Below are 18,073 nucleotides of genomic sequence, written 5' to 3' on the forward strand. Positions count from 1 at the left end.
GAATATCAAATACCACATGTTCTCACTTACAAGTAGGAGCTAAATGACGAAGTTATGAACACAAAGAAGGAAACAACAGACACTGGGGTCTACTTGAGGGTGGAAAGTGGGAGGAAGGAGAGGAGCAGAAAAGATAACAATTGGGTACCGGGCTTAGTAGCTGGGTGGTGAAATAATCTGTACAACAAACCCTGTGACATGAGTTTACCTATGTAACAAACCTTCACTTGTACCCCCGAACCTAAAAGTTTTTTTAAAAAACAGGCCAGGCACAATAGCTCACCCCTGTAATCCTAGCACTGTGGGAGGCTGGGGCGGGCGGATCACTTGAGGCCAGGAGTTCGAGACCAGCCTAGTCAACACGGCAAAACCCCATCTCTACTAACAAAACAAAAATTAGCCAGGCATGGTGGCGCAGGCTTGTGATCCCAGCTACTTGGGAAGCTGAGGCAGGAGAATCACTTGAACTCATGCAGCAGAGGCTGCAGTGAACCGAGATGGCGCCCTGCACTCCAGCCTGGGTGACAGAGCAAAACCCTGTCTCAAAAAAATAAATAAATCATAAAAATAAAAAATAAACAAACAAACAAAAAACTACAATTGTCTTAAGACTCCATTCCCAGAAATCCCATCAAATAACCAGGAAAGATTAACTACTGGAAAAGAGGAGAGACTAAAAGTCATCACCACACCCAGACAGACTTTCCGTCTACTTTTCTGTAGACAGTTCTGAGAGACTACTGAAATGATTTTCCATGCATAATAAGATAACCTTTGTTCACAGCGCCCCAAACTTTCCCACAACTTGTTCTGTTCAGCTTTCAAAGGGGATCATTTACAAACTACTGTCTGCTCTTTGGGCTCATTTGATTCCCCTGAAAATCATTTGCTATGCCTCAAAATTGTCTACACCCCCATTTCCCTGTCCTTGACGAAGAGGGTGCTATTTAAGCCTCAGCTATCTGGCCCTTCTTTGAGTCTCATATTTGTGGGACTCCTGTGTCCACGTGCATATTAATAAATTTGTATGCTTTTTCTCCTGTTAATCTATTGTGTTTGTTTAGCAGACTTGAACTTGCAGGAGCGTGGAGGGTATTTTTGTTCCGACACCTTTTTCATGAAGTAAAAGACAAACCAGTAGACTGTTTAGCCCTTACAAGTTGTCCTTCCAAGGAATGAAGTAAGCTAATTTGCACTGCAGCAAGGAGAGACAAATAGCATGGCAGTCACCTAAGAAACATAAAATACTTTACACAGACAAAATAACCATGCAGGATATGAGTTGCCAGTCACAAATTACACACTTTACAATTGTCATAGTAAATATTTATTCAGTACAAAAATTGTCTTTTGATAGGCCACAAGACACTGGGTACATCAAGGTGATTAAGAAGGACACAATCTGGCCGGTCACAGTGGCTCATGCCTGTAATCTGAGCACTTTGGGAGGCCAAGGCGGGCAGATCACCTGAGGTCTGGAGTTCGAGACCAGCCTGGCCAACATGGTAAAACCCCGTCTCTACTAAAAATACAAAAATTAGCCAGGTGTGATGGCGGGCGCCTGTAATCCCAGCTACTCGAGAGGCTGAGGCAGGAGAATTGCTTGAATCCGGGAGGCAGAGGTTAGAATGAGCCAAGATTGTGCCACTGCACTCCAGCCTGGGCAACAGAGCAAGAGTCTGTCTCAAAAAAAAAAAAAAAAAATTCCTCGCTCTCCAAGTGCCTAAAATCTAAATAAAGAATGATTGGTAAGCATGCAAATGACTATCAGCCGAGAGGACTGAGGGTCTCCTAAGAAGTAACTGTGATGGTGTTGTTACCAAACCAAACTTGGTTCCACTGGGCCAGCACAGCAAAGTCAAACACTGACATCGGATTGCAGTGAGAGAAATGAGGCATTTATTGCAGGGTGCCAAGCAAGAGAATCATGTAGCTAATGTTTAAGAATGAAACTCTCAGAGGGCTTACAGGCAATCGTGTTTAAAGATGAAGAGGAAGAGGTTTCAGGTAAAGTCATAAATTAATACACGAAGGCTATACTTTGGTGTGACCTCTAAAGGCAGGACATCTTGAAGCAGGGACCCGCAGGTCAGAGGTGGATTCAAAGATGTTCCAACTTGCAATTGGTTAAGGAGGCACAACTTTGTCTAAAAATTTGGGATCAGCAAAAAAATAATGTTAGTTCCGGCTCATGAGCATGGCCTCCTCCAGGCCCCTCAGGAAGAAATTTAGACCAAAGAATGGCAGTTGGAGTTCAGTCTCAGCTCCCCCTTGTCTGAGGTCTACAGAACATTTAGTGGGTGTCCAGGTTTCTGAAAAAACAATTCAGGGACACGTGTTAAGATGTTATCTTTAGTTTCTATGGGGAACCAAACATTTCATCACTCAAATTTCCTTGGCTGTTGTTTTAAGCTATGATTACCTTCTTGCTTATCAAGTTCTCGTTTGATTCTCAAAGCTAGCTGGGTGCCTGGAATTTCTCTTGAAGGAACTCAATATTTGTATTTAGTTCCATGCTTGGCAAGGAGCAGGGTGGGTGGTGGGGAGCTGCAGGTCCCTAAGAGAGGTCCCTGCTTTATCTCAGTATCATCAGGGTTCATGGAGGAGCTGGTGTTTGAGAGCATGAGCTGTGGAGAACATGGTGAATAAAAAAGAAAAGCCAATGTATGAATCAGGAAGCAGGGGAGGTGTTCTGGGAATAGTGAGCCATTTGGTTCCCTGGGTGCACAATGAGCAGCAACAAAAGAGGGTGGAGAGGAACGGGGGCCCAGCTTAGAGAAGCAGGGGCTGGTATCACAGTGTGAATTCCCAGGGCCACATTGCTCAGTTTCAAATCCCCACTCTGCCTTTTGCTAGCTTTGTGGCCTTAAGAGTAACTTCTATGTACCTCAGTTTCTTCAGCTGTAAAACAGGATCAGTAATAGTGCCTGCATCATAGGGTTGTAAGAATGAAATGGGTTAATATGTGTAAAGTGTTCAGAACCACACCTGGCATGTAGCAAACGCAGCATGAGAGATGGCTGCCGAGATCATTACCATGGAAGATCCGAGAGGTCAGGGTGAAGCATTTGTTTAGTTTGGACAGAGAGCCAGGAAAGCCCTCTGAGCTGGGACAGGAAAAAATTGGACCTAGACTTTGAGACAATGAGTCTGGCATGAGGTAAGGGAGGGAACGAAATGGGAATGGCAGTTGGGAATTGGAGAAGTGATCATGGGCTCCAGGCTGTGGCAGAGGGAGTTCTCCCCCTGAAGATAATGTGGGTAGCTTCCAAGGGCTTCTTAGCATTCGGATGGCTGTACCCCTTAAGGCTCCTACTCTTCGCTCAAACCACCTGATTAGAATGTAAAAGACCATGAAAGGGGTTTAATATCTGCGACAGGAAAAGCTGCTCTCCAAAGAGTGGAAAGTAACTCTTGATATATCAAAAGGAAAACCGACCTCTAAGAGCTTCCAGTTTTCTTTCTGTGTCCTGAACTAAGACTGAAAGGAAGCTAAGGATGTCTTGTTTAAAAGGACACACAGGTCTTCACAAAAGAGAACAGACACTTCCCTCTTCGGAAGGTGTTGAGTATTACTTTAAAATTCCCTTCTAAAGGCTTGTCCCAAAATCTATGTTCTTACTGTGTGCTATTTCCATAAGATAAAATAACAGTGATCCTTTTTAAAATGCAAAATATCACCTGTCCCACACAAATTTAATGTGGCAACAAGAGTAATGTATTCCATTAACCAGAAGCCAGTCACTAATGAGGCCCCAAAGGACAGCTGGATTTGACTGAGACCCTAGAGGACAAATTGATCTAGAGCTCTGAATGAGATGCTGGCATGGGTGAGGGTCCAAGCAAAAGCACAGGACAGGGAGAGTGTGAGAAGGAAGCCACATAAAGGAAGCAAATGCAGAAAGGAGAACAAAGTGGCTTAGGGAATATATTTGCCAATCTCAAAATTTTGTTGTAAACCAGCCTTGCCCTAACATGTTTGATGAAACTTATATCTGCCACCAAACTGGAAAACCTTGGTCCTCAGTGCCACCTGACTTAACGCTCTCTCCTGTTAGCTGCATGATGGTACACCCCTGCCAGGGACCACTACTCACTCATTTTCCCCAGGAAAAAGGAAAATGAGAGAATGTTTACAGTTTTTATAGTTTTAATCCTCAGTGGTTTCAGATGGTCTGAAGGGAACAGGTTGAGTTACCCCTTCCATGCAGCCCAAAGATGCCATGAAAATATCAATGTCTAGGCTCCCTACAATTTAATGAGAAGAGTGTGACAGGCCAGAATGAATCAAAACGCAGGTACAGAACAAAGACAGGACTTTAAGCTGACCTACAGAGCAGCTGATTGTTAATCACTCCAGGAATTAAATTAAAAGAGCTTCTCTCTGGTCCTGTAATAGGGACAGCAGTACCACAGACCTCTTTGTGGGCTGCAGCAAGCTCCTTTCCTTCCAGCCAACAGGTGACCGTTTCCCTTTTCCCCAGGGAGGAAAACCACATGTGTTTAATTAGGGGAGAAATAGCCAATTCAGCCAGAAAGGGAGCCATCTGGAGATAGATTCACCAACTCATTGGACATGACAGGGCACATCCTCAAGTCTGTCCAGGGAACCCTGGGGTCCCGAGGGACTGGCATCCCCAAGAAACAGCTCTTAAATTGGTTCCCCATTTGCTGCCGAGTGCACACCCTGCATTCAGGGCAGAGACCACTGCTTCATGGCACCTGGAGACATAGGCAGATTAATGAGTCAGTCACTGACACACACTCACCTGTGCTGCCATGGCTAACGAATCCCAAGTACTGCCAAGCTGGGAGGGGAGACACAAACTTGGGCTCTGCAGCTACTTAGCCCTTCTGACAAAGCTAAGAGTATAATGACCCGGTAACTCTGAAGAATAACATCTTGTTAGGACAGTGACGAAACAGGCATATCCCCACATGAAAAATGAGTGCCCTTCCAACAACTGTGGATCAGTCACAGCCTCCTCGCAGCACAGGGGTCAGAATTTCTGCCTCTCGTTTACGCGGAAACTGGCGTTTGAAAGCTATCACTCCGGATTCACTTTGATACCCTCTGCAAGAAAAACTTCATCTGCTTGTATTTGCTAACCAGATTCAAACCAATTAATTGTGATTCATTTCAATCGAGAAACACTCATGCAGCCAGAGCCCTGTGCAAAACAAGTTTCAGAGTTAAGAGTGTGGTGCTTTTCCTGGGATTTTCTATGTAGGTTACCATGGTACTCTCTCTGAACATATTTCATATTTAAAATATACAAAAATACCACAGGAACTATTTGGGCAATGTCTGGAGGGAACCGCCCACAACTAATGCACATGCATCTCACATTATTTTACAGCTGGTTAGATTGGCTTCCAGCAGAACTGGTTTATTTAGTCTTTTTCTAAGTCATACAATTATTATTTCTGTGACTTTCCATCTGAGGAAACTGGAGCAGAGTGAAGTGGTCCAGTCACACCACAGCTAGTGTGAGCTGAGAAAGAATCAGGCTCTGGCGGCAGGACAGCCAGGACTAGCCCCCGTCCACTGCATCTGCCCCATGGATGGATCAAGCACAGGGGCCCTGAAAATCTCTACCACCTTCAGCTCACATTCACCCCACTTTCTGTCCCAGGTGTAATGAATTTCAATTACTTTCATACAGTTAATTTCATTGCCTTTTCTAGGGATTGATCCTCTTTTAAAATAATGACACCTTACAAGGGAAACACCCCGGGAGTACCTCACTGGGAAGAGTTCATAAACGGATTTCTTCTATTATAGGAGGAATGTCAAGCACTGGGAGAAGGTTGGGTTGAGTGGCTGGAAATGAGAAGGATGCTGAAATGAGGGTAAACAATTTGGAAAGAGAATGTGGGAAAAAAACAGACATATTTTGCCTGTTGCAGTTTTTCCAAGGATTGTTGTCCCTTTCTCTCTTTTCTCTTCCTCATCCGCAAGAAGGAACATCTTAAGAGATGTCCCATCTGCTTATAAAGGTCTGGGGATGAAAAATATATATATATATTCTTTATCAGCCAAAACAAACATGTGCAATTCTTTAGCAGATGTATATCCAAACCTTACATAGGCTAATATTTTTTCATGGGTCTCCCTGTGTTGCCCAGGCTGGTCTCAAACTCCTAGGCTCAAGCAATCCTCCCGCCTCAGCCTCCTGAGTAGTCAAAATCAAAGAATTTCCAGTTTTGTTTGGGACTTTTTCACCTGTAGCAGAGACATAATATGCAATGCTGCAAATTTTTCTCACGAGTTTACTGGGTGCAGTGACTCTTAGGACTTTAATGGCAAGAGTTCTCTTGTAGTGCTTCTCTCCCAGGCCTGCCTCCACACATACAGGTGGCCAATATCTACCCTGACTTGTAAATTCCTAAGACATACCAGTATGTAGTCTTCAGTTTGCTCCAGGATTTGATATGCACTTGAACTACACTGGATTTTCAGAGCTGAAGGACAGAAGAGGAAATAACACAGTTACATAAGTCCGGGCAACATCCCTTGCTTTTGCCTTGCCCTGAAAAACTGAGCAACTCTGAAACATGACCAAGAAAATTCAACTTCAAGAATCTCACCTAGTGAAGAGGTACCTCAGAGCACATCCCAGCAAACATCCCCCAAGTGCCTCACATATAATAATAAGCTATGCCTGATTAGCTTTTCCCATCACAGTTATGTGGCAGGGGCTGCTGACCTGGGGCAAAAATCTTCTATATTCTAGAGAAAAGTTGGTGTCTACTCTTTCTGGACAGTTTTTCAGGGATATCTGCCCCTTCTTATTCACATACCTCCCTCAAGCAGCCTGCTTTTAGCTACCTGTGAGAAAAGTGATCAGAGCAAGGTAAACATATGAAGCCCCCTGAAAACTCTGCACTCTCATTCGAACCGTGTATTGGAGCCAAGATGGTGGGTCTGCCTTGTCAGGTGCATCCCGCATCATGAATTTTTATTATTATTTTTTTGAGACAGAGTCTTGCTCTGTTGCCAGGCTGGAGTGCAATGGCACGATTTCAGCTCACTGCAACCTCCGCCTTCCAGGTTCAAGCGATTCTCCTGCCTCAGCTTCCTGAGAAGCTGGGATTACAGACATGCACCACCACACCTGGTTTAGTAGAGATGGGGTTTCACCATGTTGACCAAGCTGGTCTCGAACTCCTGACCTTGTGATACGCCCAACTCGGCCTCCCAAAGTGCTGGGATTACAGGCGTAAGCCACCACGCCTGGCCCACATCATGATTTTTGCCCCAGCCATGCCCTCACCTGTGCTATTATTCAGTTAACATCTTTCTTTAAGTGGCCTCAATTAATCTTTTTAATAAAGAGTAGGAAAACTTAAGAGAGTCAAAAGCATCTTACTACCAAAGTAATTCCCATTTTTCCCTGACAATCAGAAGCACTGAAATAAAACAGAAAAACAAACAACTTTCTCATGATGTGACTTAATGATAAGCTCTTGTCTCTTGACCATCTAAAATCACCTACTGGCTGATCCAAAGGTAGTGAGTTATCCCAATTGATTGTTCACAGCCAGTTACAGATCAAACTGCTTGTTCTATGCTTTCTCCTCTTCTCATTACTGCACTTGACTAGTCTAAGACTAAATAAATATTAATAAGTAAATAAATAAAATCACCTAGTAGTATGACCTCATGTTTGGGGATGACGGCCTCTAGGAAAAGCCCAAGCTCCCTCTCGCACACCTGCACATGCATACACATGTACACATCCACACCCCACCTTCCACACACGTGTCACCATGGAGAAACTCGGATCCGTCATCAAGTACCTCACACTGGGCCATAGCTGTCAGCAGAGATTGGGACCTTGGATGCTTACACCAAAAGGATTAAGTCTAATGTGACATGGCGCCCTTCCTAGATCTCTTCCAGATCACCCCTCCTCCTTCACTTCTTCCCACTCCACTGGGTGGTCAGATAGCCCAGAGGCTGCCTCCCACTTACGGGGCTCCCAGCTCCCACACTCACCCCTTGGAAAAAAACAAATCTGGGGGACCCAGAGGAGGCATGGAGAGAACAGCTTAAGCTAGCCTGTTTGGGGCCTCCAAGAAAAGAATTCTGAGTTCTGCATAGGTCTTTTGGACCTTCTTTCATCCAGAGCCTTAGGATCCTGGAGTGGATCCCAAGGAGCCTTGAGCTGTGGGGCATAGGAACTTCTCTTGCTCAAAGTGGTTCTGCTCAGTCAGCAGGATCTGAATGTCATTTCCTCTGACAGTCAACCCTAAACCTTGTTAACAAGTGACAACACTGAGTGGACAACCCTGTGTTTTATTGCCCTGCCCACCTAATTAAGCTTCATTAAGCTGGAAAGAGGCGACCTTTGGATAATGCCAACCAGAATAATTGTTCCCTGAATAATTGTATTAATTATATAAGCCAATCATGACTGAACAGAAATAATGGAAAGTATATTACTTCTAATAAGGCAAGTAATAAACTTGAAACAGCACTTACCATTTAAAACATTTTTATACTAAAATTCTCTTTTGAAGCCCCATAAAGACATTATATCATATTAATAGTTATTACCATTTGTTGGCCCTGACTATATACCAAGTACTGTGTTAAGATTCTAATAAGCACTATGTCATTTTATCCTTATAGCTTCCCTAAGAAGTAGTCAGACTCACCCCCATTGTATGCATTAGGTAACTGAGGCTAAGGGAGGCTAAATACATGCCCAAGAGAACAGAGCTTTATAAATTGCAGAGCCAGGATCTCAAATCCTGTGCCTTAAACAGTTCAATAATATCACCCTAGATCCTAAACTACCTTCGCTCATACACACGAATCATGGAAAGCAGAAAATGAGAGAGCTTAAATACCATTGTCTATAGAACAGAGGATACAGTTGCCTTATTTTGAGCTTTTACCAACCCAGTAGAGATTTGGAGAAAAGGCTTTTAGTTGAATTCTAATATTTTGCTACTTGAGTCTTTCACTTTTAGGTAAACAGCCTCCATTAATGAATGAAAGTGATTTTTAAAAGGGCATGGCTTAGGACCTTTGAGTATCTTTTTTGGTTTTAAGTAACACAAATAACCTGGCTGGTAATGCGTCATAACCAGAAATCCAAATGGAAATTTTCCACTTGTTGGTTGGCTTTTGAAAGATGGCCTTAATGTTCCCCTCAGCATGACAAACTTTAGACAGCTTTCTCTGACGTCCCTTTCTTAGAGCATTTATTTTAGAAAACTTGCAATTGTAAATTATTTCTGATCCTTTGAGATGTACATCTTCTCCCAGCCTCTTGCCACTTTTGTAACCCAGGAATATCTTTCTTAAGGATCTGGGGGCCATCCTTTGAAATGTAATTATCAAGAAAGACAGTGCCCCTATCTCCCAGACTTTGTAGAAGACTAAGAACCTAACCTCAGTAAAGACCAACTAGGCCTAATTACATTGACCAACCTACTCCCTAACATACTCTAGTACTTTTCCACTAGCTCACCCAGAGCTTTAAAAATGCTCCCTCTCTTGTTTTAGTGGAGTTGAGTTCAATCCCTCTCCTCTATTGCAATCATCTTGAATAGCCTTCCTTGACTAACTCCATCTGGTGCAATTTTTCTTTGATTTACTGTAACCCATGCCAACACATCTTCTCATACTGGTGATGACTGTGTGCCTGTCACGACCCAGGGACTGCAGATGCTCTTATAAGATGATGAGGTGGAAATGAGTGCTTGTGGGTTTGGGGGCCATTTCTGATCCATGTCTTCTACTCCCCTGTGATCAGCTAGCAGGGAGGCTATAGGGAAATCATCCCAATATTGGCAAAAATCACCACATTCAGCCTGTCTCGGACCTCCACCTGTACCCATGCCCCTATCACCAGGGCTACTTTCCACTCTTTGGAGCATCACTTAGGTTCATATGAGCTTCTTCAGGGAAGTAAACGCCCCCTGAACTGAACTCAAGTAGAATACACCTGGAAATGTTTGGGACTGTGATGGTTAATATTAAGTGTCAACTTGATTGGATAGAAGGATGCAAAGTATTGTTTCTGAGTGTATCTGCGTGCTTCTGAGTGTTACCAGAAGAGATTAACATTGGAGTCAGTGGACTGGGAGAGGAAGACCCACCCTCAGGAAGACCCACCCACACTGTGGGTGGCCACCATCCAATTAGCTGCCAGTACAGCTAGAAAAAGCAGGCAGAAGAAGGTGGAAGAATCTGATTTGCTGGGTCTTCCAGCCTTCATCTTTCTCCCGTGCCAGATGCTTCCTACCCTTGAACATCAGTCTCCAAGTTCTTTGGCTTTTGGACTCTGGACTTACACCAGTGGTTTGTCAGGGGCTCTCAGGCCTTTGGCCACAGACTGAAGGCTGCACTATTGGCTTACCTACTTTTGAGCTTTTGGGACTCGGACTGGGCCACTACTGGCTTCCTTGCTCCTCAACTTGCAGATGGCCTATCATAGGACTTCACCTTGTGATCATGTGAGTCAATGCTGCTTAATAAACTCCCTTTCAAATATGCATACATGCTATTAGTTCTGTCCCTCTAGAGAACCCTGACTAATACAGGGACCCTACTATCTTGAAGACCATGAAGAATGTGCAGATCACAATTGGCTCACTGAAACAATAACCTTATATTTCACAAAATTTCCATCCAGCTTGCACTGTCTTCTGTGCAGAGCCCCGGTGATGTTTCCCCCTCCCCTAAACACTCCCCCTGCTCATCAAGCCGTGCAAGTTCTCATCTAAGCAGTTGTGATGTTAATGCCCTGTAGTGGACCTATTTGGATTCGACAAATAGAACCTTAAAAGAAAAAAAGGTTTTAAGGGTTTTTTTTAGAAGGCAGCAGACGGAGGAATTACCACATAATTTGATGTGTGGCTGTGATCTGAGAGACCAAAATAAAAGCCCCTTTATTGACTAAGATGAACCCTAAGGTTAAGGAAGCAGAAGTTACCTATGGGTTGAGGGTTCAGGGATCAGCTGGCATGGCAACTTCCTAAATTCCTACAGTTATAAGAAAAACCATTCTTGCTAAACTCTATAACTAGGAGCTACTGGGAAAATTATCAGCTAGTGGACAACCCAGACCACTAGAATGCTGATTGGACAGAGGACCAGCCCTACAAACATTCTTTCCTGATAAGCAACTGCAGACCTTAAGCCAATTTCAGCAGCTTACAGAGACTTCACACAAACTGTCTTTGTGTCCTATAGTTCACCTTCTGATGTAAAGAGCCAAATTTCACCTCATTTTAATGCTAAAACCTGGCCCCAAAGTGAACATGCAATGTATGTCGTATATACATTTGCCCAATGAACATGCATTCCCCTCCCCTCATAAATATGTATAGCCTTTCCCCCAAACCTGCTGGATATGTGTGACTATTGTGTGATGCAGGCCCTGTGAGGCATAAAACCCAACTTGCCCTTTCCCTCTTTGAAGAGAGAGCACCTTCAGTCCACACCAGAGACTGCCCCTTCCCAGTGTGCAAACTGCTATCACCAATAAAACTCTCCTTTCTGTTATTTAGCCAACCTGGTGGTCTTTTGGACAACATGGGAAAGCACACAAACTAGACTCTTGGAAAAGCAGATCTTTCACCCTCTGCCAGAGGGGGCATCTCACCTTAGCTGGTTACCTCCATTGAGGAGGCTGTGTTCACAGTGCAACAGTGAGAGAAATATAACATAGCTGATTTCATCTTGCTTCTAGTTGCAAAAGTTAACTGCCTTCATTTGTTCTTGCCTGTAAGCCAAGCTAACTGTAGGAGGAATTCAGTTTAACATTAAAGCAAGGATGTTAATATTCCCTTCCCAAAACTAACCCCCAAAGAGACGAGGAGAGCATACACACAATAGCAATGTTATATTAAAGATTTATAGGAGCATTGTGACCTGACCAAGGACAAAGATGTTTTGCAACCCCCTCAGACTCCAGCTGACACCCAGATATCTGTGGTCACCTGTCATATCCTGACCACAACCCCTTTCTTGTTCCCCCTTTCCCAGTATAAAAAGAAGCCTGAGATTCATGCCTTTAAGATGGTTCTTTAGTCTGCCATCTTCTTGGTTTGCTGCCTCTCCAAAATAAAGTTGCCTTTCTCATCCCAACACCTTGTCTCTTGACTTATTGGCTGTCATGAGGCAAACAGTATAAGCTTTGGATTTGGCCACAGCTGCATCTCCAAGTAGACAACATCAAGGCATTTTGGTCCCAACAACTCCAGCAACACTGGCCTAGTCAGTGAGAAAAATTCATGGATTGAGAATCTACAAGCCTATGAAGGAAGTTATAAATTAAGTCTAGAGTAAGAAAACATGAAACTAACACTTAATGTGTGTCAAATTTGTGCCACGTGCTTTGCACTTCCTTTTATCATCCTAACAACCTTGACAGGTAAGTACTGTCATCCCCATTTTAGGTCACATAGACAGGAAAGCTCAGAGCTATGATTCAAAATGGTGTCTGTTTAATTTCAAAGCCTGTTGTCTTTTCACTGTACAATGCTACACACTTAACTTTGAGGAGTAACTAATAAGCCTCTAACTCTTGTTTCTTTACTCCCTAAGGGAATGTAGCCATTTGTTTAGCATTCAGAGGATTTGGTCTGTGGTTCAGGCAGCAAACATTTTACAAGGGGTGTGTAATTAAATGATGTAGAGATTGACGGAGAAGATTATGCTGTGAAGTTAACATATCTGGTTTAAACATGTTGAATGTGGTGTCCACGTAGGATATGCAGATGGAGGGGTCTAAGGGACATTTGTCACCATTGGCCTATAGCTCATGAGAGGTCTAGGATAAAGATGACTTGGGAGTTTTCATCAGCAGAGTTGTTTGCAAACCATAAATGTGGATGAAATTGCCCAACTTGAATAGAAAGACTGAGAAGACAGAGGGCCAAAAACAAAGTCCTAAAACCAACAGAAGAAGGAAACAGGGGAAGAGACCTGGAGAAAGGTCAGCCAAAAAGGTGGGAAGGGAGAAAAGAGAATGGTGAGTGGAGAAGAGGGGAGAGATGGAAGAGATGATAAATAGCATCCTGCACCTCAACAGGATCAAGTGAAGTAAGAACTAACAAAAGGCCCCAGGGCTAGGTAATGCTTCAGGGCAGAGGATAATTTATAGTAGATTGAGGAGCAGAAACAATCAATGGAGATGACTTTAATGATAACAACTAATTGTACAACTAATAACAACTAATATTTCAGAGTGCTTAATAGAAGCAGGCACCTTTTACATACGGTACCTCACTTAATCCTTATAGCGACCCCATGAGTAAAGTACTCATACCATCTCCACTTGATGGATGAGGAAAACAAGGCAGAAGGAGGTGACACAATTTATCCAATGTCTCAAATCTAGTACATAGCAACAATCTGATTTGAATCCAGGCAATCTGACTTTCTTATCCTGAGGCTAAATCGCTTCTCTAAGTAGAAGAAAAAAAGACAGGATTAAAGTTAAGTAAGAGAAGGTGCCAAAGGAAGTTTTCTATACATGTTTGATTTTGGATGGGAAAGTTCTGAGTATGTTTTTAGACTGAAAGAAAGGGATCAGTGGAGAAAGTCTGAAGATCTGAGAAAGAAAAAAGAGTTAGAACAAGGTCCCACAGGAAGAAGGCAAGATCAGAAGCAATTCTTTATCCAATATTAACTCCTCAAATCCTCAGTGAATGCCTGTGTGACAGGCTCGGCTTGGCATTGGGGAATCAATGGTGAACTTGATTCCCAAAGAGGCCCTGACCTCAGGAAGCATCCAGGCTAGCAGTGGGGCGACAGGTGAGAAACAAGGAAAGAGACAAACATAGGCCCTCGTGTGTGCGGTGAAGGAAACACCCCAAGTGCTGGATAGAAAATGATCTTCCATAAATGATGACACTAAAACTAAAGCCTGAAATTTGGGGAAGAGCCTTATAGAGACTGGAGGGGAGAGGCCAAGGTGGGGAGTCATGGGGAGAAGGGGACAAGGTGCTGCAAGAGGAAAGCAGAATCTGCCGGGTGTCTTTTAAAAATACTGCTGGGAGGATGAGGGATAAAAAACTACATATTGGGTACAATGGACACTACTCGGGTGATGGGTGCACTAAGATTTCAGACTTCACTATACAATTCATCCATGTTATGAAAAACCACTTGTAACCCTAAAACTATTGAAATAAAAATAAATAAATAAAATAAAATTAAATTTACTAAATAAATTAGTAAATTTGCTGTAAATTAAATTAAATTTAATAAATAAATTAAAAATACTGTTGACCAGATCTCACCTCATACAAATGTGAAAGAAAAATAGAATCTCAGGACCCCAAATTCACTACGCCAAAGGGAGAGTTAAACTTGGGAACTGAGTCATGCAAAAACTGCCTTCCTTTTGTTCCCAGATAGCTGTAATTTCACATGCTTACTTTAGCTTACTTAAAATGTAGATTTCCTGAGCCCTAATCAGAGCCTCACAAGAATGTAACCACTGGCCTCATTGCTTGCTCTCTCCCTCTTTTTTTTCCTTCCCTTCCTGCTTGCTCTTTCTCCTTTACATATTAATGTTTCCAAAACCATCTTTGGAAAAAGTGCAAGTCACAGGTCCTACTGTGATTTTTATTTCTTTTTCCCGGGCGCATCCTCAACCTTGGCAAAATGAACCGCTAATTAATTGAGATCTGCTTCAGTCACTTTTCGGTTTGCCCCAATTAAAGCAGAATGCCTGGTGGAGGCACGTGGGCATAGCTATGCTTTTGAGCTTCCCAGTGCAGTCTGGGAAGAGAGCTACCATTTTAGGGCAAGCATTTCTTGAAGACCACATTAAGGAGTTTGCTTTTTAGTGAGGATGCAATTGGAAGTATCTGGGAGGTTTCAAGCAGAAAAATGACATCCTCATCTTCACTGGTTTAAACTATCAAAAGAACTAATTGGTGGAAAGAAACCAGCTTTATGAAAGAGGAAACTTTTCTAAAACAAGAACAAAAGAAGGAGAGAGAAGTACTTTTATAGATAAGTTTAAAAGTGAAAAGGAAAGTTTACATCTAAGAACTTCTGTTTTCTCTAAGAAAGGAAAGACTTGGCCCCACCTGCAATGATTGAGGGGCATGTGGCTCAAAGAAGAAATGGGAGATCAGAAACAGCCAACAAAGGAAACAGGAAAGGAAGGCATCTGGTCAATAAGAAGAGCTAGAGGCACCAGGAGCCTCAGCCCTGAAACAAGCTCCTTAGGGAGTTTATCTTAGGTGGAGCCCTCATCATCAGGTGAGGTTATGTAAGCATCCCTGCTGGGCAGAAGGAGAGTCTGAGGCCTGTTAGACTGACCAAGAGACACAAACGTAGAGCAAGTGCAGATTAAAAAAGAGGTAGCACAGAGTTGAGCATTGTCAATAGGTAACCACTCTAGAGATTGAGCATGGATTCCAGGCTGCATGAAAAAGAAAAGCTTGTTAGGTTGGAACAGTTGAGATCCTGGAGGCTTGGAGCAGCTGAAGAACAGATTTAGTGAGACAGAGAGAAGAGATGGAAGGATGTGGACCCAGGGTGGGACTTTTTTTTTTTAAGGAGCAGTTTCAAGCAATGATGAGGTCTGGGTTGTGACTACAGGAACAGCAGCAGCAGCATCTAGTTTACCCACCACAGTGTTCAGAGAACCATGCAAGTCAACAGACTTTTGTTTATGAACTGAAGGCTCAGAACATGACACACCAAAGTATGCCACTTTAGTATAAAGATTATTTTGAGCTGAAGGCAGGTGAGAATCTGCAGACACAGAAAAAAAGCTCTCTACCCTCTTCCTATTTGCCTAAAAGAAGGGCATAAATTTCCCACACTCTTATCATCCCAGAAATAGCACTGAGAGAAATCTATATAACAAACATTACTTAAATAACCCTTATCTTCCATTAGTTTCTACCACATATTTGCCGTCCCACAATTTACTGCCACTAGAAGCTCAAACCCCTTTCCTTTGTCTTGTCAAATGTATTGCCCTTTGTTAAAATGGTATATAAACCTTCAGGTCTAACTACTTCTTTGGGTTTTTATTTCATTTCTGTGAGCCCCTCATAGCATATAAAATAAACCTTTTTCTCCTGTTAATCTGTCTTTTGTTGGTTCAATTCCAGTCATTGGACCTAAGAGTGTAGAGGAAAAAGCCTTTACTCCTGTCTGGTAGGACATTAGTTAGACTCCGAATTAAAAGTGCCCTACAACCACCAAGCACTAGAGTATTATTGTTATGAGATACTGGAGAGATAGACTTGGGTCATATGCTTGATTGTGTTCTGGCACCTTCCTTGAAGCACTTAAACCCTGAAGATCAACAATTATTGACCTCTGTTATCTCAGTGGGTGGGAAAGTTCTCTTTAAAAACAATTCACACCATCATGCCATCAAAAAACTAAAATCAATGACTCAATTCAAAATGTCACTCTGTTGCTGACACCCAGTTCTGACAACCCCTGTGGTTATTTCTGTCTTGGAAACAAGCTTATCAACATCTTGGTTGGCCAATTGCAGGATTCTTTCCCCAGTCAACTGGAAGTTCGACCGTGAAGGCCAGCTGAAAACTTAGGAACCACTTTGGAGAAGTGAAGGTAAGAAATACGAACTAAAGCTTCAAGCCCCCAGCTCTAAAGAGCACCAGAGTGAAGAGTTAAGATTAATGGCTCAGTGATGAGATCTGGCATCAAGCTACATCTCCGACTTACCAGCTGGGTAGACTTACACAAATTTGATTCTTACTGTCCTCTTCTGTAGAGTGGATTCATAATACCTATGAATGAAACCTTTGTTACAAAGGTTAAACAAGATCAAGTACATAAAGCACTAAGCACAGGGTTTGACACATAGCAAATGTTCATTAAACCGTAGCTACTTTTATCATTATTATTATTATCATTACTATTATCAGATCCCCAAATAGCATGCCGAGAGTAATGAACTGCTTCCAAGTCATTGCTGAGGGATTGTAGCCTCTTTAAAGAACTCTCCAAAGTGATTACACAGCAGCTGGAGGGTGCAGGCAGGAGAACCCTGATTTGTAGCCACAAGCAATTTCACACTATTACATGATATCTATCACTGGGTGCACATTTTGCTCTCAGGAGCCATATAAGGTGTCTCCCATCCACCTCTGGACGGTTGTCTGAGATTTCCTCCCAAAGGTCTTTGGGAATTCATTCATCTGTCCACTTAATGCATGTAGATATGCATATAGATATGCATATATAGAGATATGTAGATGTATCTCATACACCTACTCTATTGTAGGTCAAATATCTACCATGCAAAGAGGATTTAAAAAATAAAGAAGACTAGCCCTTCCTTCCCCCAGAGCCTGTGATCAAGGAGGGGTGGGCAATTAGACAGCCATGACAACACTGAGAGGTAGAAGCCACGAGGGAAGAGCAGTGTGGCCAGGAAGTTCAGAGAGGGGCACCTCACCCATGTGAGGGTTTAGAGAAGGCTCCTAGTCTAGACACTGAGCAGTAGGTAGCCAGGTAAGGTGAGAGCTGTGGGTGTGTTGAGCAGAGAAAGACTGAGTGCTAAGGCACTGTGGCCTGAAGGTGTGAGCAGATACTAAGAGGTTAGTATGAGTAAGCATGGCACAGACAGTGGGCCAGGGCAGAAACCCCACCATCAAACCACACCCAGGCCATGCAGGGTCTGTGAGCAGTGTTAGGGGAGCCAATGTGGGGTTTTAAATAGAAGCATGAGAGGGTTGGGTTTGCCTTTTAGGAAGATCGCTCTGATGCATTATGTAATTTAAAACAAAATTTTTTTAAGTGGAGAAAATAAAGATGAGCATGGTTATAGTGTAGATTAAAAAAGTGGTGGGGGAGGGATGGGTAAGACTGGAGGCAGGGAGCCGCACTTGGAGGCTGTTCCTATAATCTGAGCAAGGGACAATGGTGCCCTGGTCAGAGATGGAGAGAAGGACAGTGATGAAGCTTCAGGACCTGGTGACTGCTAGGAGTAGTGGGAGAGGGAGAAGGAGGGGTCGAGAATGATGTCAGGGTGTGTCTGCCTTGGTGGATGGACATGCCATTCTCTGAAAAACTGAAAATGGGAGGAAAAGAAGCAGTACTGAA

At 43.1% G+C, this 18,073-nt stretch overlaps 1 long non-coding RNA gene across 1 annotated transcript in view; it reads right to left on the minus strand.

The window, feature by feature from the left end:
• Positions 1–1,334: 1,334 nt before the first annotated feature.
• LOC105485648 (uncharacterized) overlaps positions 1,335–18,073 on the minus strand; it is a 47,569-nt gene continuing 30,830 nt past the window's right edge. The window contains exons 5-8 of the long non-coding RNA XR_011612675.1: positions 16,708–16,755; positions 11,625–12,235; positions 6,401–6,465; positions 1,335–6,226 (exon numbers count right to left, since the gene is read on the minus strand). This is a non-coding gene — a long non-coding RNA (uncharacterized lncRNA). The remainder of the gene's footprint in view (positions 6,227–6,400; positions 6,466–11,624; positions 12,236–16,707; positions 16,756–18,073) is intronic.

This window comes from Macaca nemestrina, chromosome 14 (assembly GCF_043159975.1).
Source record: "Macaca nemestrina isolate mMacNem1 chromosome 14, mMacNem.hap1, whole genome shotgun sequence".
Taxonomy (NCBI): Eukaryota; Metazoa; Chordata; class Mammalia; order Primates; family Cercopithecidae; genus Macaca; species Macaca nemestrina.